This window comes from Notamacropus eugenii, chromosome 2 (genome assembly GCF_028372415.1).
Source record: "Notamacropus eugenii isolate mMacEug1 chromosome 2, mMacEug1.pri_v2, whole genome shotgun sequence".
NCBI classification, from domain to species: Eukaryota; Metazoa; Chordata; class Mammalia; order Diprotodontia; family Macropodidae; genus Notamacropus; species Notamacropus eugenii.
This window is the reverse complement of record NC_092873.1, coordinates 130,688,836-130,712,549: the sequence shown is the minus strand read 5'-3', so window position 1 is coordinate 130,712,549 and position 23,714 is coordinate 130,688,836.

Sequence of the window (23,714 nt, the reverse complement as noted above, 5' to 3'; positions counted from 1 at the left end):
CTGTGCATAATTAGCTCAGGGTTAAATTTTTTAACTTTTTCTTGAAAAAAATAGGAATAATAATTGCATAGATTGATAAAAGCATTGGCAAAATCATGATTGGCTGTGGTGGAAAGAGGACTCACAGGGATAAAATCCAAGATTCATCAAAATTGATAATTATTTCTACCCATCTCAAACCATTAATCAGTTCAATGCATGATTGTTCTCTCTTCTGAAATCCCTTGTACCCTTTACTCACGGCAGCTAATATAGTACTAAATCCAAATACTAGGTCAATCTTTTCACTGTCATTTCTGCTTCTACTAATGTGCTGTTTAACAGAGCTACAGGAAATAATTTAATTGAGCTAATGATAACTAGCATCTTCATAGCAATTTAAGGTTTACAAAGTGTTTCACAGATATCTCATTTGATCTCAATAATCCTGGGAAAAAGGAATTATTATTTCCATTTACAGTTAAGGAAACTGAGGCAGGCATCAAATGACTTCCCCAAGGTAATACAGCTATTGAATGTCTAAATCTGAATTTTTATTCAAGTCTTGCTGACTTCAAGCCTAACATTATCTCCACTCTCCTTACTAGCTTCCAAAAGCTAACTGTGTCAACTACAAATTCATGTCACTTTATCTCAATAGGACCCTAACTGCAGCAAGGTAATTCTTCTACTCCTACCTAATTGATTCCTTATCTCACTCCCCAAAAGATGGTTCTAAACATTCTCTTCTCTTTTTTAATCTTTCTCACCCACTCATCCTAGGACAGTGCCTCATACTTTTCTTGGAAAAGAGAGGTAGTTTTGCATGAGTTTCTGTTCACTCCCTCCTCTTGATCTCAAGACTATTTGACTTCATCTTCCTTTATTCCAGTCTCTAATAATAATTTAGTTATCCTCCTTGACAAGGCCAATCTATCTGTTTTTTTCTTTTATCTCATTTTCTCAAGCAGAATTAGTTGCCTTACAGGCAGTTCAAAAACCACATGCACAAAATGAAACTTATCTTCCTCCCCATCCCCAAATTCTTCCCATTTATGAACTTCTTTATTTCTGTCTAAGGTACCAACATCCTTTTTTTCTTCAAAATTTATACCTTGTTAAAGTCAACATTTTCATTTCCCTCACTTCAAGTATCTGATCAGTTTCCAAATATTTCTATTTCTACCCCTACAACATCTCCTCTTTGGGATTTTTTTTATTTCTGTTCACCTAGTCAGCCGTTTAGTTCAGACTCTCATCATATTTAATCTGGATTTTACCATATTCTTGGTTTCTTTTCCTGATTCAGGTCCAATCCATTCTCCACAAGTTTCTAAAGGAATTTTCCTTTAGCTCAAGTCTAACCATGTCAAACCTTAACTCAATAAAATCAAGTGGCTTTCTATTTACACCCAGATAAACATTTCTGATTGATTTTTTAAAGCACATTTTATTAATATTTTTATTCTTATATCACACAAATATTATAATATCACATAAATTTCTCCTGATATCTGTTATATATTTCTTCCTGAGTATCATATTACAAAACACTATTTTTTTTAAGTGGAAGAAACAGTTCTGTAAAATTAATCAGTGCAGTAAATTGTCTGAAAATGTGTGCACTGTTTTACACTCCTAAACCTCCCACAAATGAATGAGGGAAGTATCTTCTTATATCTTTTCTTTGGGTCCTTATTTGTTCTTTATCATCTACATCATTTCCTTTTTACTGTTTTCTACTACATTTTCATTGTTGTGGTCATTGTGCATATTTTCTTGGCTCTACTTACTAAACTATGGGTCACTTCATTTCAGTCTTACACATTTTTCTATATTCATCACATTTTTCATTTCTCATGCCACAGTAATATTTTCTTAAACAATGTACCATAATCTGGCAAGCAATTGGAAATTAAGAAAGTGTCTCTCTTTTGGGGAATGGTTGAATATATTGTGGTATATGATTGCAATGGAGTACTGTTGTTCTATAAGAAATAATGAGCAGTATGATTTCAGAAAAATCTGCAAAGACTTACAGAAACTGATGCAGAATGAAGTAAACAGAACCAGGAGAAGATTGTACATAGTAACAGCAATATTATATGACAATCAGCTGTGCATGACTGCTGGGGATGGAAGCTCAATTCCATGTGGACAGTCTCGGGCGGGTAAAGGTGGGAACTTCTAAATCTGAGAGTTCTCATGAGGCCCCCCATGAAACACCAGGGAATCGAGGGTGAGACTGAGCTATCTCGTGTATTTCCACCTCTTCCCGTGAGAAACGTGATGGGAGGAGCATCCCCGCCCTCGAGACTGTCCTGGATCTGGGCACACCTATTGTTATCTAACAGGCACGGTATTCAGGTGCAAACTATGGGCCAGAGAGCTTAATTAGGGTCAGGAAAGCCTGAAGGCGCTCTTACCGCGGAAGGGCCCTGACAGACAGAAGGCCTCTCCTCCCTTTTCCTCTCTCTGCTCTCCCCTCCCCCCCTCTCCCCACTTACACTTCTGCTTCCAATCTCTTATCGTAAGATCTTTGCCTCCTTGGGAGATTTTCTCTCTCCCTCCTAAGGAAGAGTTTCCCCCGCACATGTAACCAGGACCCTTAATAAAGCCTAACCCTTGTTCGACTCTGGAAAGTCTCTTCTCTCATACGTTTATCCGGTTTGGCCAGCCGAAGACCTGCGATAGAGGTAAGGTAAGACTCGGGTAGCCCTCAGGCCTCTAGGCCTGGCACATGACTAAACTATTCTTAGTAAGACAATCATTCAAGGCAGCCCCAAAGACTCATGATGAAAGATGCTCTGCACCTCCAGAGAAAGAATGGTGGTGTCTGAATGCAGATCAAAGCATACTATTTTTCACTGTATTTTTAATGGGTTTTATTTTGATCTATTTCCTTTCACAGAATGACTAATGTGGAAATATGTTTTACATGTTTGCATATGTATAACCTATGGACATAAAATTTTTTAAAAAGAATGTTAAAAAGTGTTTTTCTATGCCATTGGAAAAATAGGATATTATTTGAAGAATAAATTATATACCATAATCTATTTTTGATTCCCCAATTTGTGGGCATCTATGTTTCCACTTTGACTGTCACAAAAAGTGTTGCTGAATATATTTTGGTGGATGTGGACTTTTTTTCTTATCTATGACTTGTTGGAGTATATTCTTGGTAATTGAGTCTCTGAGTCATGGATTACGGATAATTTAGTCCCTATATTTGGATAATTCCAAATTGCTTTCAAAAATAGACTAATTCACAACTTTATCAACAATGGACTAGTGAGCATATCTTCCCCAACCCCCTTCAATCTTGATCATTTCTGTCTTTGCCAGTTCACTTGTGTAAAGTGAAACCTCAGGGTTATTTGAATTTCATCTCTGTTATTAGTGATTAGAAACTTTTTTCCCATTTGACTAATAGTTTGCTATATTTGTTTTGAGAGCTTTGTCCATATCATTTGACTAATTTTGCCTCATTTGATTTTTAAAGTCCTTAAATTTTAAATTCAAAATCTTTATAATTTTCCAAACATCCTCTACAGTGGCCTTTTTGCTATTTTTTTTTGTCTTATTGATCTGTTTTGTTTTTAGCCTAAAATGATTTCTAGATTACTCCCCGCACACTATATAGGAGCTCTTCTATTACAAAGCAGAACAATTGAGCAAAACTAAAAATTCAGTGACATCCTCTGGAAGCACATGTAATATTCTACAATCATACTATCTGCCTACTTTTCCATTTTTAATTGTCTTTTTTGACCAATAGAAATGTTTTCTTTCAAAACTATACTCCAAATCAATGAGGAAAAATTCCTTTAAGCAAAACACAATATTGCTTACTTAGTCATGAAAAACATATTATCATTGCCTATACCTTTAGCTATCTCCCGTATCAGGAATGCTTCCTTCTCTCAGAAAATATTATTTCATTCAATACTTATCTAAAGTACCACCTTCTACATGGTTTTTCTTGACACCCCCCTTCCCAATTTCTAGTGCCCTCCTTCCCAAAACTAACTAGTATTAGTTCAATTAGTATTCTATATGTAAGATATTGTATATATACATACATAATATATAATACGTATGTGTGTATGTATATATATATACATAGAGAGAGAGAGAGACAGACAGACAGACAGACAGACACAGACAGAGGGAAACAGAGAGAGAGCACATAACGTACCTGTATGTCTGTCCCTCAGTTTCATTTTGTGGCTTGTCATCTCCTTTCGATTGTAAGAAACTTGATAGCAAGGACTGTCTTTTTATTTGTTTTTTCTGTCTCCAGTGCTTAGCACAGGGTGTGGTACACAGTAGGCACTTAATAAATGCTTATTGACAACTGTTTATATAAACATACACAAATATACAGATATATGGAGAAAGATCTTCCCCTGAAAGAATATAAATTCCTTCAGAACAGTGACTATTTCATTTTTTTTTTGTCTTTGTATCTCAAGGACCTTGCACAGTTACTGGTGCATAGTAGGCATTTTATAAGTGCTTGTTGATTTATTAGTTAATTCAACTGTTCTTCACTTCTTTTTTACGTGTCATCATACTCTATCACAATTTACAATAAGTAACAAGGTCAGAAAATTTTAATGTGGTGAAACCAATCACATCACTAATGAACAAAGTTCATTTTGAAACCACTAATAATATTCTCCCAATCTAATGCATGAACAGGAACTATTGCATTAAATTGGTATTGTTCTTGGCTGCCACAGCTTTCCATGTGATCAATAACATATTTGTTGGTTAAGTCAATTTCTAGACTCATTCATCCTCTTTGTTTGGGGACTGTTTTGTCTTGGAAGACATGTTGATGGAGTAAATGATTTTCCTTTGTCCATTTCTCATTTTTCAGAGGCAACAGCTTTTTAAAGATGCTGTATTAGTACTGGTATAACTTAGAGTACTTAAACTTTATTCTAATTTGATGTTTGCTTTTACTCTAATCCTTCTATAATCTAACTGTACTTGAGATGCTATGGATTAAATGGGTCAGAGTTGTAGTTAAGAGTATTCTGAATTGGAAAAAAATACTCATATATATTCTTATGGGATCAAAATAATGTGTGGTTAGCAGTTACCTCTGTCTTGGTTGATCTTGTTACATCCTCTATGTTTCATTTCATTCAAATGGATTCATTTCCCTCTTAAACAGTTTTAGTAAAGCATATAAATAGATCAAGGAGTCTCTATATACATAACAGTGAGAAATCAAAAAATAAGCAAACAAGACAGCCTCTGCCTTCTAGTTCTTTTATTCTAATAGGGAAGGCAACACATAAAGAAGATTTAGAGGTAAAAAAAAAACAAAAAAACTTGGAAACAGAATGAAGAGAGTAAAATTTTAGCTGTATGGCTTGGGGATGGCAGACAAGCACGTAATATAGTATGATATGATATGGTTTGGTATGGTGTAGTAGAGTATAGCAATAGTATGATATAAAAGAGTATAGTGGAGTAGAGCATAGCATAGCATAGTACAGTACAGTATAGTAGAGGATAGCACAGTGTAGCACAGCAAAGTATTGTATAGTATAGTATAGTATAGTATAGTATAGTATAGTATAGTATAGTATAGTATAGTATAGTATAGTATAGTATAGTATAGTATAGTATAGTATAGTACAGTATAGCATAGTATAGTATAGTATAGCATAGTATGGTATGGTATGTGTGTGTGTTCATCCTTCTTTGTCAAAGAAGACCATGCCATCATTGAAATAATGACATAACTTGCACTTGACTTTTGTTTTTGAGTGAGGGAGGTCTGTGCAGGTCACCAGCCTTGCTTCTCCTCCAGAGCCATCTGAATCCAGTGACCAGATATTCATTAGGATGACTGGAGATGACCCAGAATGAGGTAGTTGGGGTTAAGTGACTTGCCCAAGGTCACATAGCTAATGAGTGTCAAGTGTCTGAGGTGAGATTTGAACTTAGGTTCTTCTGACTCCTGCACTAGTGCTCTATCCACTGCACCACCTAGCTGCCTATGGTATAGTATGGTATGGTATGATATAGTATAGCATGGTATGGTATGGTATGGTATGGTATAGTATAGTATACTATAAGATATTATAGGATAGTATGGTATAGGATAGTATAGACTAGTATGGTATAGCTTATTATAGTATAGTAAAGGCATCTAGACTGTGGTTTATATAAAGTGAAAAGTCAATATTTAGAGCGCCCTCAGTGGGAGTCTGAATATTCGTGGGGAAGAGGAGGAGGAGACTAGAATTCCCAGCTTCAAAATTACCAAGAAGGAAAATATTTAAAGTTTGTTGCACTAGAACCTTCTGAATTTCTTTTTTCAAAAAAGTAGTCATTGAAAACTGTCTACTACTGTCCAAGGTTCCCCTTTCCCCTCCAGGAAGGGACCTTCATTATCAGAGTGATGGGGCTAAGGGTGGGAGAAGTTAATCACATCAATTCTGGGACTCTAGCTTGGAGCCAAGCTGTCTAGATTGATAGAAGAAAGGAAATAAGCATTTATTTATAGCATATTATAATTTATAGCAATATAATATAACTTATAGCATAAATAGCATATTGTAATGCATTGTGATAAATGTTTTGTGAATATTATCTTTTTTCTTCTTCCCAACAATCCTATTTTGTAGATGAAGAAGCTGAGATGGTTGTTATTATTCAGTCTTGTCTGACTCTTCCTGACCCTGTGGGCTACAGCATACCAGGCTTGTCTATCCTCCACTGTCTCTGCTGTCCAAGATCATGTTGATTGTTTCCATGACATTTATCTATCTATCTCATTCTCTGCTATCCATTCTGCCTTTTGCTTCTAATCTTTCAGCTAATCAGGGTCTTTTCCATTAAGTCCAACTTTCTCATTATGTAACCAAAGTATTTAAGCTCTAGTTTTGACCTTCCAGTGAATAGCCTGGATTAATTTCTTAAAATGCTTACTGTTTTTAATCTCCTTGTTTTTCAAGGAACTCTCAAAAGTCTTCTCCAGCCCCTGGTTGCAAAAGTATCCATTTTGCAGCCATCAGCTTTCCTTATAGTCCAACTCTCCTAGCCCTATATTGCTACAGGAAAAATAATAACTTTCACTACATACCTTCGTTGGTAAGTTAACATCTCTGCTTTTTGGTTTGTTGTCCAGATTTTCATAGCTCTCTTTTCAAGGATAAACATCTTTTAATTTCATGGCAGCACTCACCACCTAAAGTAATCTCTAAGCCCAAGAATATAAAATCTGACACTGCTTCCACATCTTCTCTGTGTATTTGCCAGGAAGTAATGAGAACAGTTGCCAGTGATCGTGTCCTTGGGTGCTTGTGCTTGAACCCCAATTCCAAGATCACATTCCTCCTTAACCTCAAAACACTATCCCTGACAGTTTTCTCCCCAGCCCAAGAACACTATAATGAGGAATTACACATAAGCGGGGCCCCAGTAAAACAAACTATCTTATCCCAAGAACAAGGTGATCTCTGAAGAAATTCTCTTATAAAAACAGGACTATACTATAATCACAGAATTATCATCTACTCATTCCCAAAGTTATCATATTCAATCCAGAGGTTAAGTTACAGGCATCAAATCTCAAAGCTATCTTGTTACAGATAGAACAGGCCAAAAATACATCCCTGAGAAATCCCTTCTCCCGGATTCCAGTAGTGAATGAGGCCTGTGACCAAAGTTGTAAGTTATCACCTAATTAGCATATCTGCCAGATAATTAACTACTTTTCTTATATAAGCTTTGGCATCACTCTTGTTAAGTTGCAAGTTTCTTGGTGGTGTAGTCAATGAAGCAGAAGTAGTGTTTTTTGTTTGGTTTTTTTCTGGAACTCCCTTGCTTTCTCTATAATCCAGCAAATGTTGACAATTTGGTTTCTAGTTCCTCTGCCTCTTCAAAAACCAGCCTGCTGTTCTGGTAATTCTTGGTACACATATTGCTAAAGCTGAGATTGTAGAATCTTAAGCATAGCTTTATTGACATGTGAAATGTGCACAATTGTTTGGTAATTTAAACATTCTTTATCATTGCCTTTCTTTAAGATCAAGATGTGAATGGATCTTTTCCAATCTAGTGGGCACTTGTATTTTCCAGATTTGCTCGCATATTGAGTGCAGCACTTTAACAGCATCATCTTTTAGGATTTTAAATAACTTAGTTGGAATTAAAGCACCTCCACTGGTCTTATTATTATCAGTTCTTTCTAAGACCCACTTGAATTCATTCTCCAGAATGTGTGGCTCTAAATCAGTAACCACACCACTGTGGTTATCAGTGACATTAAGATCTTTCTTGCACAATTCTCTATATTCTTGCCATATTTTTAATTCCTTCTATTTCTATTAATTCTCTATCATTTTTGTCTTTTATCTTGACACTTTTTATATGAAATTTTCCCTTGATATCTCTAATTTTCTTGAAGAAATTTCATCTTTTCCATTTTATTGTTTTATTTCTTTGCTTTGCTCGTTTAAAAGATATTTGTTATCTCTCCTTGCTGTTTTCTGGAGTTCTGTACTCAGAGAGGCATATCTTTCCCTTTCTCCTTTCCTTTTACTTTCCTATATTTCTTAGCTTTTTGTAAAACCTCATCAGATAACCATTTTGTTTTCTTGGTCTAATTTTCTTTAGGATGTTTTTGTTGCTGCCTCCTGTACAATATTGTAAACCTCAGTCAACAGATCTTCAATCACTCTACCAGTATCATATCCCTTAAATCTTTTCATCACTTCTGATGAGGTGTTTGGTCCTTCTGCTTGAATCCCAATTCCAAGATCACATTTCTCTGTAGCCTTCATTTTGTACTTCAAGGTCAAATGTGCCTGTTATTCCCACTATCATTTGATTTCCTGCTTTATCAGACCAATCCCCTGTGATGATTGTGATGTCTTTTTTTTTGATTGATGTTGTAGGTCATCATAGGACTGATCAGTTTTGGCTTCTTTGGCATTAGTGGTTAGACCATAGATTTGTATTACTGTGATAATGAATGTTTTGCCTTGGATTTGAACAAATTCTATTCTGTCATTTTTGAGATTATACCCCAGCACTGCTTTACTCATCCTATCATTGACTGTGAGGGCTATTCTATAGAATTCTTTCACACAGTAGCATATGTAGTGATTGTCTCAATTAAATCTAACTCTTCCCTTCCATTGAAGTGCACTGAAGCCCAAGATGTTGATGTTTAATCTTTCCATCTCCTGTTTGACCACATCCAGCTTAATTTGGTTCATAGATCTTATATTTCAGGTTCCTGTGCAGAGTTGTTCTTTACCACATCAGACCTTCCTTTCATCACCAGACAGATCTGTAACTGAGCTTCCTTTCAGCTTTGACCAACCTGCTTCATTAGTACTGATGCTACTTACGGTCCTTCTCTGATCTTCTCTAGTAGCATATTGAACACCTTTCTACCTGAGGGGCTCATCTTCCAATATCATCTCTTTTACTATCTTAATATTGATCAAGGTTTTTTTTTTTTTTTGTATTGTTTTGTTTTTGTTATTGTTTTGGGGTTTGATTTTTTTTGGCAAAGATAGTGGAGTGATTTGCATTTCCTTCTCCAGTGGAGGACCTTTTGTCAGAACTCTCTACTATGACCTGCTGGTCTTGGGTAAACTTGCATGTTATAGCTAATAATTTCAGTGAACTATGCAAGCCCTACTGCCATGACAAAGCAGGATCTCCAGGAGGAGATCCACAAAGGAAAGTGAAATTGAGGTAAACAGTTTATATGACTTGTCTATGGTCACATAGCTAGTAAGTGTCTGAGGGTGGATTTAAATGCAGATCTTCTGGACTCTGGGCTCAGCACTTTTTCCTCTGTGACACAAAACTGCTTCTATTGATGATTGAGTGAGTGTCAGGTCACCTTACCTGTTCTTTTCTAGCAAACCCCAAACTTTACTTCACAACCATCTGAGGTAGACTTACAACCATCTGTCCTGCCACTGCAACTACCACCCATATGCTTCCTACTTCTTGCTCTAGAAACATTCATGAAATCAATTGCTTCTGGAATGGGTATAACATTTGGCCACCTTGATCCTCTATCCTCATCCTTATAAAACCTCAGACAAAAAATTCCCTTCCTTGTTGTCTATTGCTATGAATATGTGAGTTCTTTGAAAGTAAAAACTGCCCAATTTTTAAATTTGTCGCCTAGCAGGTTGTTTAATAAATGTTTAATAAATATTTTTCCCATCTATTCAACCATCTATCCATGTACACACAGGCTTCTGAAAAGGCCTTCTGTCTTATTTCATTTTTTGATCTTGAATCACATTTTCAGAGTCCTGTTCTTTTTTTTTCATTGACTTCACCAAGAATCGAGGTATATATTTATTGAATTGGAAGAAGCTTGTCTAGTTCTTAATCAAATTTCCACACTCTGCAGTGGATGTCAGTCAAAACCTGCAATTATTAGCTTCTCAGTCTCTGCCTCTGCTTATCATGAATGTCACAAGGCAAGATGACCACATCCTATGCAGCCCTGATTTTGTTGTTGCTATTGCTTTTGGGTGTATAATAAAATTAACTCTGCTAACTATTCATTTCTCTAAGGAGAATCTGTCAATTGTCTTTCCACCTATCTCTAATTTATTTATATTTCATTTATACCTAGCATTATCAATATGCATATGATTCAGTTCCTCTAGTAATATCTGAACTCATTGGTAACTGGACAGACATCATACAGTATGGGTATTAAGAAGTCTGAAAATCTGAACAGTTTCCTTATCTGTCATTGCTCCAATTGCTGTAAAAGTAAGGAATGAATGAAGACTGAATATTTAAAAAAAAATTTTGTCCATTTTGGGAGTCATCATTGAGGGAGGGGAGAAAAGAAGAGAGAGAAAACTAGCAATTTCTGGTGGCCAAGCTTCTGAAACTGATATTTACTTTCACTGATCCTCATTCAATAGACAAAAATACATACCAGATCCAGTCTGGTATATAGCCTGGGAGAGCTTAACTGTCAGAACATTTAAGAACTGAACTTCAACTACATGCCACTTTAATGCACTGGATTTAGACTTCCATGAAGATATGATAGAAACAGTCTTTATAGTTTGTTCTATCAAAAAATCCAACATTACTCTAAAAATATTTTCTTTTCTATATGTTCTGCTTGGATGTGATATAAAATTTTATATTTGAAAAATGTTTTCCTGAGCAAAATCTCTTCCTATCAGTAAAAATATCTTAGTGTCCCTTAGGCAAATCTGTCAAAGGTCCATGACTTTTTATAGTTTCCTTGGTGCTAATTCATAAATATTTCAAACTAGTATTAGAAATTTTATTGAAAAAGGTATTTGGTCTCTCACCTATGGGCATTTTTATTGAAATAATAAGAGATATATTGACATTAGTCATCTTTAATAGCTCAGGTTGTCAAATATAGACTATCCATGCTTTTAGCTCATATGTTGCCTTATTCATTGACAGGGGATAATAATTCATTCAATTATTACCTATCAATCTATACAAATATATATGCATATACATATATTAAAGTCTAAGCAATATATGTTTTCACAGAATATTTTACAGGGATGTTGGCAATTATGTAAATAATTCCATTTACGTTTTGCTTTCAGGATAGAACAGAACAGTTACTAAAATTAAAAAAATTATAATACCATGAGGCTAGAAAAGATCTTACATATCTATATAGTTTATTCCTTTGCCTGCTTTTATATTGGTATTTTTTACACATACAATGAGAAGCTCAATTATCTAACTCCTGAAGGATACAGACTAGTCTCCTACGAGGGAAAGGGCAAAAGAGTCTACTTCCCCCTGATACATACACACACACACTCACACACACAAACACACTCACACATACACACACACACACACACTCATAAATTTCAATATTCCAGGGAGGCCAGCTTTATTCATTTATTCAGTTTTTGCTCATAAATATTTATAGAAAACTTAAATGTGCAAAGGCTACCTCATACAAGAGGACTTATCTGATCCCTTCAGTCAGTATCACTCTCTCTCTTGAAATCACTTTTTATTACTTTTTCATGTACATTATATTTACTTGCTATCCCCCTCCCCTAATCCCATCAGCATATAAGATCCTTGAGAATAAAAACTGTTTTTTTTTTCCTTATATCTCTGGCACCTAGCACTATATATAACATACGCTCAAATTCACCTGTGATCTCATCCATGTGGCTGTTTCCTCCAACATGCAGCTTACAATACCTCTATTCCATCCCATCTCATATGATTCTTAACCATGTCCTTCTGTAAGGTTGCCTCAAGTAGTCCACCAAATCTGCTGAATTTGAACCCTCTTCCTGTGAGTCTACAATCAGAATTCTTTCCTATTCCCTTGTCTTATTAATTTTTCTGTTGTTTGTGTGTGTGCATGTTTTTGTTTTTAGAAGTTATCTTAAAATTGCACATAGTAGGTATTCATATGCTTATTGAAATCAAAGTGATGGAGCCTATAATTCAATCCAAGAGATAAGTGTACATAGTATGGCATATAGTCCATTTATGCTTACACTTGTATTCAAATGATTCTTATTCATTTGCAGGTTCTGATTTTGTTATCTCAAAATGTCATTTTGTGTATGTGTTTATGAATAATTTAAGTCTTAACTTTCTCTCATTCTCCTGTCTCTCTACTATGTATTTGATATTTAAGAGTATTATTTTATGTCACAATGGAAGAGTACCAAAGTAAAGTTAAATTTAAATGTTCTTAGCTATACTTTTGCTTTTAGGGAGGTGACTATTTGCACCCCTGATGTTTATAAGATTTAAGATACTCTTAGGAAAGATTGTTCATAAATACAAAGTACTTTTGATATTTCAGTAGCACAGTGCTATAATAAAATGTTATGGCTTTTTCATAATTGCCTAACTCAAAATCCCTTTATTATTTCCCTGGCATTCTGATCTCAATATTTTTAAATTATTGTTGTGTTTTTTTTATTGTTATTGATATTTTCTGTATATTTGCTGTTTGCCATAAAACACCTAGAAAATTACCAGTAAAAATCTGAGTGAGATGATTCTTTTGTATTTTAGTTTGCATTTTGTATAATTTCTAAATTGAACTGCCTTAAATTTGATAAGTATACCAAGGTATCATAAAGCATTCAATTCTTTCAAAAACCATTTATTAAGAGCCTACTATTTGAGGAACATCCCTTAAGGTTATTGAGTGAAAATGTAAGCCTGATATGCGTAATTAGAAGAAGCATTGTGTAATAGAAGAATAACGACTGGATTTGAAGTTAGGTAGACCTGAATTTGAATTGAATATCACACAGTTACTACCTGTAGGTCTCTGGGAAAATTATTTGACCTCTTTGTGCTATTGTTTATTTGTGTACCAGGAATAATTCAGTCACCTACATCTAGAGTTGTTGTGGAAATAAAACAATTTAAGTAGGGAACTTTTCAAACCTTAAAAGTGTTCCATAAATGTCATCAACTAGTTTGTGAAGATCTTGAAGTCAATAACATTGATGTGTGTGTGTGTGTGTGTGTGTGTGTGTGTGTGTGTTCTATCCTCCTCTCCTAACCCTTCAACACTCAGAAAAAATATTATATATAATTGAGATTAGATAAACAGTTGTTAAATGTGCAAATGGTCATCTAGGAAATTATCCATGTAGTGAGTTACAGATCTATATGATGACTCTTAATTAAGACATGCTGATCTCTTTTGAAAGGTGAGTAGAAAATAAAATATTAGAAGAAAATAAAATGTTAGAACAGATGTCTCCTAATAGTGTCTAAGATGCTGATTTTGTCTAAAGTACTTCTATTTTAGTTGCTTGGAAGACATCCCTGAGACCTGAACCACACCATGCAGCTTGTTGCTTTAAACTTGTAAATGTACCAGTGTCTATATTTCACCACTGTATTGCTCAGATAATGATGTGTTCATTAAGGTCTCCTAATCTCCTGGTTTTCAGTTTGAGCTTTAGGGCTGAGACAGAACCAAAGCTTCCTATTAGTCAGATTTCAACAAGGCAGTATAAACAGTACTTATTCCCACATGAAAACAGACTATCTCCTGAATACTTGTTCGTGTGAAATAATAATATTCTGATGAATGGAGTCCTAAGTGACTATTTCTTACTGTTTACTCACTAAGTGTGAGTAGGTATTAAAAGAAAGCTTCACATAACAGAGAGCTATTAATAAAGGGTTTCTGGCAGCTGGTGTGTTGATTCTGCATTCTGTGGGCATGCATAGAGATTTCTACTATGCAGTAGATAAACCTTTTGAATCAAAGCTACTTGATACAGGTAAGTAATTACATTAAGAATAAAAATAAGACATAAAACAGAATTAGCTATTTCAAAGAGAAAAAAAGCATAGATTACCATCTTTATTACATTAAAATATAGGCAAATCTTAATCCAAGAGCATCTGTGATATGGAAGACACAGATTTGTTTTGGGGAGGTGATATATTCTGTTCAGTCCCAACTTCATTTACCGAAACCTGGGAAGCAGACTTCAGTAAATAACCTTATACTACATGTCTTTTAAAAAATATTTTATTGATACATTTGATTTAAAATCAAAATGATAACATTATAATTTAGTGATTTTGCTAACCAAGCACCCTTACCCACCTATTTCCCAAAGTGAACCTTCCCTAAAGCAAAAGCAAACCCAATCAGCACAGTGATTGCATGTGACAAAATATGCAACATTTTGTGCCCTTAGTTCCCTACTTTCTTAATGAAAAAAGTGCAGTATATCTCATCATTTTCCTTTAAGACCAAGATTGATTGCTAACAATATTGTTTGGCTTTCTTTTAGAGTTCTTTAATTTTTCTAATTGTAGTTGTTGTGTATATCGTTCTCATTCTACTTACTCTACCCTTCCTCAGTTCATACAAATCTTCTGATGTTTCTCAGAATTCCTTGTATTTATTCTTTATAACACAAAGATATTCTGTTGCATTCATTCATCATTTTTTTTAACCATTCCTTAACCAATGGAAACCCAGATTGTTTCTTTTCTCCTCTTACCACAAAAAGGGCTATGGATAGTTTTGTCAATGTAGATTTTTCTTTTGGCTTTCATTTCCTTGGAGTGTATTGCCAGTAGTATAACCTCTGGGTCCTAGTGTATGAGCAGCTTATTGACTTTTTTTCATAATTTTAAATTGATTTCAGAATGGGTGGATGAATACATAGTTCTATTAAGAACTAAGTACATGTATTTCAATAATTGTAATTTATAACCTCTGTGAATATGTCAGAAGTCTTTGTTCGTAGATGTGTTCTTTTCCATGAGTTGTCATAAGTGTTTTTTTCAATTGTCTGTGACTATATTAACCTTTAAATCTGGAACCCTTGGCCCATTATGAAGGCTCTGGGTGTCTCCAGACTAGGTTCAGTATGGAATGCCTCCAATAATCTTCTCTTGCTTCTACCTTCAGATTTCTCTTTCAGGAAATCATGTCTCTGACTTACTTTTGCCTTCTTATAGTCTTCCTGATCTTTAAGATTTACCTCAAACATGATAATGTACATGAAGGTTTCCATATTCTATATTAACTGACAGTGATCTCTCTTCTCATTATGGAATGCATGCCTCTCTGATTGGTTCATATGTTTTCAATTACTGTAGATCCAAAAGGTATTTATTGAATATATTACGATAGATACTAATAAAATACATATTAAGAAATTTATGGGGTAGGGAATTGTAAATTAACACCTGAAGTAAATGGATCAGGTGGGCCTCAGAGTTGTTTGTTTTGTTTTTTCAAAACTCTGCTTCCAATGACAACTTCTGCATATAGCTTTTCTAAATTACCCCTGCTGCTAGTGTCCCTACCCCTTCCAATAGTCTTGCATACATTTTATATACATTTTGTGCATCCTTTTTTAATATGTGTAATGGTGACTGCCATATGTTCTCAATTATATGGTGATACTTGAGATCCTATTTTCAGGGCAGCCAGAATGACATGTAAGAGAAGTGACTTAGAAAGTCTTGAGCATGTATAGACATTCTGTAAATAATTTTCACCTCCTAATTACATGATTCACTGGAGGCTTTTTGATTGCCTATGTAGCCAGAACTAGGCATGCCTTTGAAGGCACTAATGATCAGAATTTATTCCATTTTTCTCCTTTTCTCTGCTCTTGATTTGGCTCCTTCACCAAAATTGTCTGATAAGAGATAATGACTGCTTATAGTCATTATCTCTTATCAGACATTATCTCTTATCAGACCTCTGGTGAGGTCAAGATATGGCCCTGGGAAATATGCCTTCTTCTCTTGTGTTTGGTCTTCACTTTTTGAGTGAAGAGATTAGAGACACTAACCTTAAAGAGTTTTGAAAGTTGAGGAGAGTGAAGTTGTAGCATCTTAGCATATCATAGGCTGGATTTTAAAATCAGCTCAAACTTAATGTCCTGAAGAACTACTCCTGACCTTTGGGGGTGGTCTTTGGGACCCAACCCAGCAGTAGCTGAGACACTGATTCATTAGCAGGAATACATCATTTGGACCTGACCTTGATTATACAAGTGCTCTGTAAGAACTGAGTTAAATATGAGTCTAGTCTTCCCAGAAGGAAAGGTAGTAAAGGGGAAAGTGTCCCCTGAGTTGCTGAGAGAAAGCATTGATTTTGGATTCCAATAATATCACCCATGTAAATATCTCTTTGTCAAAGACAATTGAGGTTAGGTTCTTAAATAAAATGATAGAGTTTGTCATTAGCATCCAAAAGTTGAGTAGGTGATAGCCTTCGCAGCTTTTAAAAGATTTGAACCATAGCATTAGGAAAGAGGCATTCTACAAACCTTTTAGGTTACCTCTAGAACTTTGAGGGACAGATGTAGTTGTCTTGGCATTGAGAGAGTGAGCCCAAACAGTTTTTTTCTACATGTGTATGTGTAACAGTAAGGACTCTGACATACATGGGATTGAGGTTCTTTGATCACAGGTTCTTTGATCTGCTTCACTTAAAGGAAAGGTGACTTTTGAGGGGTTAACAATCACTTAAATTAAGCACGTGTATCATTCAGTTAGTTCAGGGGGAAAAGTCAGCACCCTGAACTTCAGAGAAAATAGAGAGAAATCTAAATCTGCAGATAGCACTTTCACATTGTCTAACAGTAAGCAATACATGTGTGTTCGCTCTTCGTTGCCAAAGAAGACCACACCATTAGAGAAATGATGACATGACTTGCACTTGTCCTTGCTTTGAGTGAGAGAGTGCTGTGCAGGTCACCAGGCTCACTTCTCCTCCAGAGCCATCTGAATCCAGTGACCAGATATTCATCAGGATGACTGGAGATGACCCAGGATGAGGCAATTGGGGTTAAGTGACTTGCCCAAGGTCACACAGCTAGTAAGTGTCAAGTGTCTGAGGTGCGATTTGAACTCAGGTCCTCCTGACTCCTGCACTGGTGCTCTTATCCACTGTACCACCCAGCTGCCCCAAGCAAAACATACATCACAATTCAATAGACAGGTTCAACCATTTGACCATAGTTACCAGAGAGGGAAGCACCAATATCTGAGTTTTCAAAGCTGGAGGGCTGCTTAGCAGCTTCCCAGAATCTCATCTAGCACACAAATCTTCTTCCAAAAAACTAAGCCCCAAAGTAAAACCTCACCCTCAGAGTATTTATACATATTTTAGAGCCAGACAGCATCACATCCCTTGAGAACCAGTGCATCATTAACAAAAGTTGGGGTCTTCCCACAATCTTCCCAGGCCCATCAGTGGATGAGAAAGACCCTCTTTAATCATATTATTCAATCAGAGACACTTTAACTAAAACAAAAACAGCAAAAGATGCTACTTTGCTTGCCCTTACAGCATATTATCTTCCCTAAAGGAATGTAAGCTACATGAAGTCAGGGACTATTTAATTTTCACTTTGTATCTCTTACACTTAGCACATTGCCTAGCAAATAGCAAGCACTTAATAATTACTTTTTATTGAATTATGTCAATTATATTGTAGTTATTTTTGTAATTCTCTTAAATATTCCACTAAATTATTAGCTCTTTTGAGGCTAAACATGCTTCTTTTCCATTGGTACATACACATTCTTTATATTCTTGCACAATAAAGCTACTTAGTGAATGAGAAAAAAAAGTAATGATGATTTATTTCATAAGAACATTTTACCAAATGTTAATGTTTTTATTTTAGTAGAAAATTCAGAAAAAATGTATATAAATTTATATAAATATTTTATTGTATTATAATTTATATTTTGCACAATTTCCTCTATCATGTTTTTAATTTTATATTGTAATTTCTCCCTCTCCAACTATTTGAGAATGGTAAACTTTACATACAAAACAAAATGATATTTTGCTCATAAATTATACAGAAACCATAGCAAGCTGGTCATAATATTTCACTAGAAGGATCTGACTTGACTATGTAAATTAGTTTTTCTAAGTGGAACTTGGATGCTTTTTCTCCACTTACATTGCTAATTGCAAAATTGCAAATTGGAAAGAATGATCCTCAGGTAATGTACAGTTTGGTAAATGGATAGAAGTCGGAACAGTTAATCAGCATTTTAATAAGTCTAACTGAATCCATAGAAAATCTTAAGAGGAATAAATTGTGTGAATATAAACAATCTCAAAAGCATTTCTTAAACTTATATTCATGCACTAATACACAAATTAAGAGCAGATTTGAGCTGATGAGTTGCCAGTCAGCATCTTCATTCATTTCAATCCATTTCATGGAGAATTACGGAAGGCAGGGTACTTGCATATTGGAGAAGTTATAACACAGCCCAGATGTGTTAGTAACCTGATTCCTTCATTAAATGAAACCTTGAAATGAAGTATAGTTTAATTTGGTAAAGAATTGATGAATTCCATCAAGAATTAATCTCAGCAATAGTCAGAACCAGGGAAATGATTCACACTTTCTTTTAAATCCATATCTATCATTTCTGGCAGAATGAGTACTGGAGAGGCAAGATAGGTATATTTAACTCGCATGAATCTATTATCAGGTTTATAGGATGACCAGACTTTGGTCCCATCTTTTATCTTTTTTTTTTTTTTGTATTCTCATTCAGAACACAGAAAATATCGTATCTATTTATTGTTTTCCTTCTCTTAAAAAATCTCCAAAGACAAATAAATTAGGTTAGTCTTAAATTCACATGTCTGCATGCTTGTGTATAGTCTTGTATCTCAAAATACAAAGGAAAAGCTAAATGACTAGTTCTGACAAAAATATTCATATATCATTACATAGATATGTCATTTATTAATAATATTTATAGATAAGAAATGTTAATCTTCTTACCTACCTAAATGACTTGTAGTACATTACCATAGTTTGGTTTCTGAGACCTGGAAATAAAATATGTAGTTTAACAAAAAATTTGAATGTTTTATTATGAATTAGTTCTCATTCTCTTTCTTCCATTCCCCAAAAATGAAATCTTGATTAACCAAATATCTGAAGAAGACATGCTCTTTAAATGATAAACTATATGAGTAGGTGGGGACAGGATGATGGATCATGACAGTTGAGAAAACTCCTTGTAGAGTTGTATTTAAGTATAAACTATTTAAGAGGGGTCAAACTCACAGCTACTGATAGTATGGAGCCCAGAAACTTAGTGAGCTAAATTAAAATATGATTGAGAAATGTTTAACAAAATAAATAAAAATACAATAAACCATAGAAAATGTTAATTTGTGATTTTTCTAAGTCAATAAGCAGCTCTCAGGAATCCCTTTCTATTTACTTTGATACTGCTAGTAGTAAACCTTCATTATTCTGATGAGAAAATTGAGTTGTGGAGAAACCAAGTGATTTAAACCATACCTCACATCTAGTGGCATGATTTTTTTTTTCTAATTAAATTTATTTATTTTCAGTTTTTTAACATTCGCTTACATAAAATTTTGAATTTCACATTTTCTCCCCATTTTCCCCTCTCCCACCCCAGGACAGCATGTATTCTGGTTACCCTTTCCTCCAATCTGCCCTCACTTCTATCACCCCTCAACTTATCCCCTTCCCTTCTATTTTCTTGTACGACAAGATAGATTTCTATAACCCATTACCTATATATCAGATTTCCTAGTTGCATGTAAAAACAACTTTAACATCCATTTTTAAAGTTTTGAGTTCCACATTCTCTCCCTTCGCCCCTCCCCACCCACTCTCATGGAGAAGGCAAGTAATTCTATGTAGGTTATACGTGTTTAGTTATACAAAACACTTCCATAATAGTAATGTTGTGAAAGACTAATTATATTTCCCTCCACCTTGTCCTATCTTCCATTTAATTCTATTTTCTCCTTTGACCCTCTACCCTCCCTCTACTAAAGTGTTTGCATCTGATTACCCCTTCCTTCAATCAGCTGTCCCTTCTATTTCCCTCCTATCTTATTTCCTTCACCCCTGCTTTTCTGTAGGGTAAGATAAATTTCCATACCCAATTGAGTGTATATGCTATTCCGCACTGAAGCTAAATCCAAGGAAAGGAAGGCTCACTTATGCCCTCTCACCTTGTCATTGTTCTCCTCCATTGTAAAAGCTCTTTCTTGCCATTTTTAGATGAGGTGATTTACTACATTCTAGCTCTCACTTTCTCCTTCTCCTAGTACATTTTTCTCAACACTTATTTTACATATTTTACATATCATAATTTATATATCATGATTTGACATATCATCTCTTCATATTGATCTCTGTGTATATATATATGTATATGTATATATAATATGTATATATACCTGCACATATATGTATTTGTGTAATGTATATATGTACGTATATGTATATACATACATATATACACATCCATAGATACATATACACACATGTACATATTTCCTGCAACTACTCTACTGTTGAGAAACATCTCGAATTATAAATATCATCTTTCCATGCAGCAATTAAATAGTTCAACTTTAATAAGTTCCATATGGTTTGTCTTTCCTGTTTACCTTTTCTTGCTTCTCTTGATTCTTGTATTTTAAAGTCAAATTTTCTACTCACCTCTGATATTTTCAACAAGAATGCTTGGAAGTCACTTGTTTCTTTGAAATTCCATATTTTTCCCTGCAGCAGTAAGTGCCCCAACATACATAGGAGGGCCTGCTCTTCTTAAATCTGCTTTTCTAAAAAGGAAAGTAACTTTTGCGATGTCAACAATCTTCTTTAATTACATCTACCAAGAGAGAAAATACAAGCAGAGAAGTAAAGACCAACAGACAGGGATTCCAACTGTCTGACCATAAGCAATGCATATATCACAGATCAGAAGACAGATCAAACTTTCTGACTATTGTATGTATACACAGTTACCGGAGAGAGAAGCACCAACATGTGGGTTTCAAAGCCAGGGAGCTCCTTAGTGGCTACCCAGAGTCTCATCTGGTCAAACAAACACTTCCAACTAAAACCTCACCTCAGAAAATTTATACACTTTTCAGAACGAGAGGGCAGAAGCTTCTGACCCAGTGCCTCAATAGAAATTAACAAAAGGTATTGAGGCCTATTAATGGGTGTGGAAGATCTTTAACTCTTCCCCCCACCTACCCAGTAACCTTACATTAACATTGCATTCCCCTGAAGTATTAAACTCTTTTTTCAGGGTAGATAATTGTTGGTTTTAATCTTGTCTCATTTGCCTCTGGAATATGATATTCTAAGCCCTCTGATCCCTTAGTGTAGAAGCTGCTAAATCTTGTGTTATCCTGATTGTGTTTCCACATTACTTGAATTGCTTCTTTCTGGCTCCTTGTAATGTTTGCTCCTTGATCTGGGAACTCTGGAACATGGCTACAATATTCCTAGGAGTTTTGCTTTTGGGATTTTTTTCAGGAGGGGATGAGTGGAGTCTTTCCATTTCTCTTTTACTCTCTGGTTCTAGAATATCAGGGCAATTTTCCTCAACAATTTCTGGAAAGATGATGTCTAGGGTCTTTTTTTGACTATAGCTTTCAGGTGGTCCAATTATTTTTAAACTATCTCCCCTGGATCCATTTTCCAGGTCAATTGTTTTTCCAATGAGATACTTCACATTGTCTGCTATTTTTCCATTCTTTGGGTCTTGTTTTATTATTTCTTGATTTCTCATAAAATCATTAGATTCCATTTGCTTCATTCTCATTTTGAAGAAATTATTTTCTTCAGTGAGCTTTTGGACTGCTTTTTCCATTTGGCCCATACTGCTTTGTAAGGCATTCTTCTCCTCATTGGCTTTTTGGACCTCTTTCATAATTTGAGTGTGTCTAATGTCAAAGCTTTTATTTTCTTCAGCATTTTTTGGGTCTCCTTTATTACATTGTTGACTCATTTTTCATGACTTACTTGTATCACTCTCATTTCTCTTCCCAATTTTCCCTCTACTTCTCTTACTTGATTTTCAAAATCCTTTTTTAGTTCTTCCATGGGCTGAGACCAATTCATATTTTTCTTGGAGGCTTTGAGTGCAGGAGCTTTGATTTATTGTCTTCTTCTGGTTGTATGTTTTGATCTTACTCATCACCAGTGATGTAAGAAAATACCTCTTAGTAAAGAGAAAGTAAGAATCTATAGTCTGTTTTTTTTCTCCCCCATTTACTCCTCTTCCCAGCTAATCACTTAACCTTTTATCTCTTTGTTAACTGAAGGGTTCCAGAATTAACTGCAGCTATAACAGTGGCTAGGCTGAGGCTGGGGCTGGACCATGCTCTCCTCTTAGCAGGGTAAGGGACCCTTCCCACTGACCTTCTAAGCTGTCTTTGGCATTGGTGGGTTGAGAAGCCTGGTAACCACCACAGCTGCCAGTGATTCAATTCCCTAAGGCCAGCTCCATTAATGCCATGAGGCCCATGCCAGATTGTACTCCATTCCCAGCTGGTGCGATGACCCTTCCTATTCACCTTCCAGATTGTGCTGGGCAGGAAATTTGCTTGTCTGTCATTTTGTGGCTTCTGCTGCCATAGAATTTATTTAGAGTAACTTTTTGCAGATTTTATGAGGGGTGTGGGGGGAGACATCAAGTGGGTCCCTGGTTGTACTCCATCATCTTGACATTACCTTCTAGTGCCATGATTTCAACTGGAACGTGTATCTACTGACTTTCAGTTCAATGCTCTTTTCATGCCACCAAAAATGGCTGATGAACAAAAGTCTTCTGGGGATGTGATAATTATCTTCAGATATTTCAATACCTGTTATATCAACAGGGGATTAGAGAAACCTGCAACTAAGTGATAATTAGTTAGTGAGAGTTAGGTTTCAGCTAATCTATAAAATCATTTCCTAACAAAGTTTATTTTCTGAGGAAGTTGTAATGTGGAGTGGTTAAGGAAATAATCATACAAGCAGTTTTGACATTAACAAAATCACAGATCCTTGATATAATGACTTATAGGGAGACAATTCCCCCCTCTGCCCCCTGTTGTTGAATGCTTAACAACTAGTTCCCTGAAAACAAAAATGTATGTAATACACCTTTTCAGTTTAATCTTCAATAGTAACATTTTCTCCATCACTTTCTTATGTATTGACAATCAACAAAAAAATAAATCAAACTCTGATTTGTAGCATTTGTCAATTGATTAACAAGGTGAAACGTGATAAAAAGGAAATTTGCCACTTTGCTCTTGTCAACCAATTTAATCTGGTTCCAATATATTCCATCCTATATCTTTGAGAACTAGGGCTATTTGTTTTAAAATGAAACTGACTGTGTTTTCATATACAGTAGTG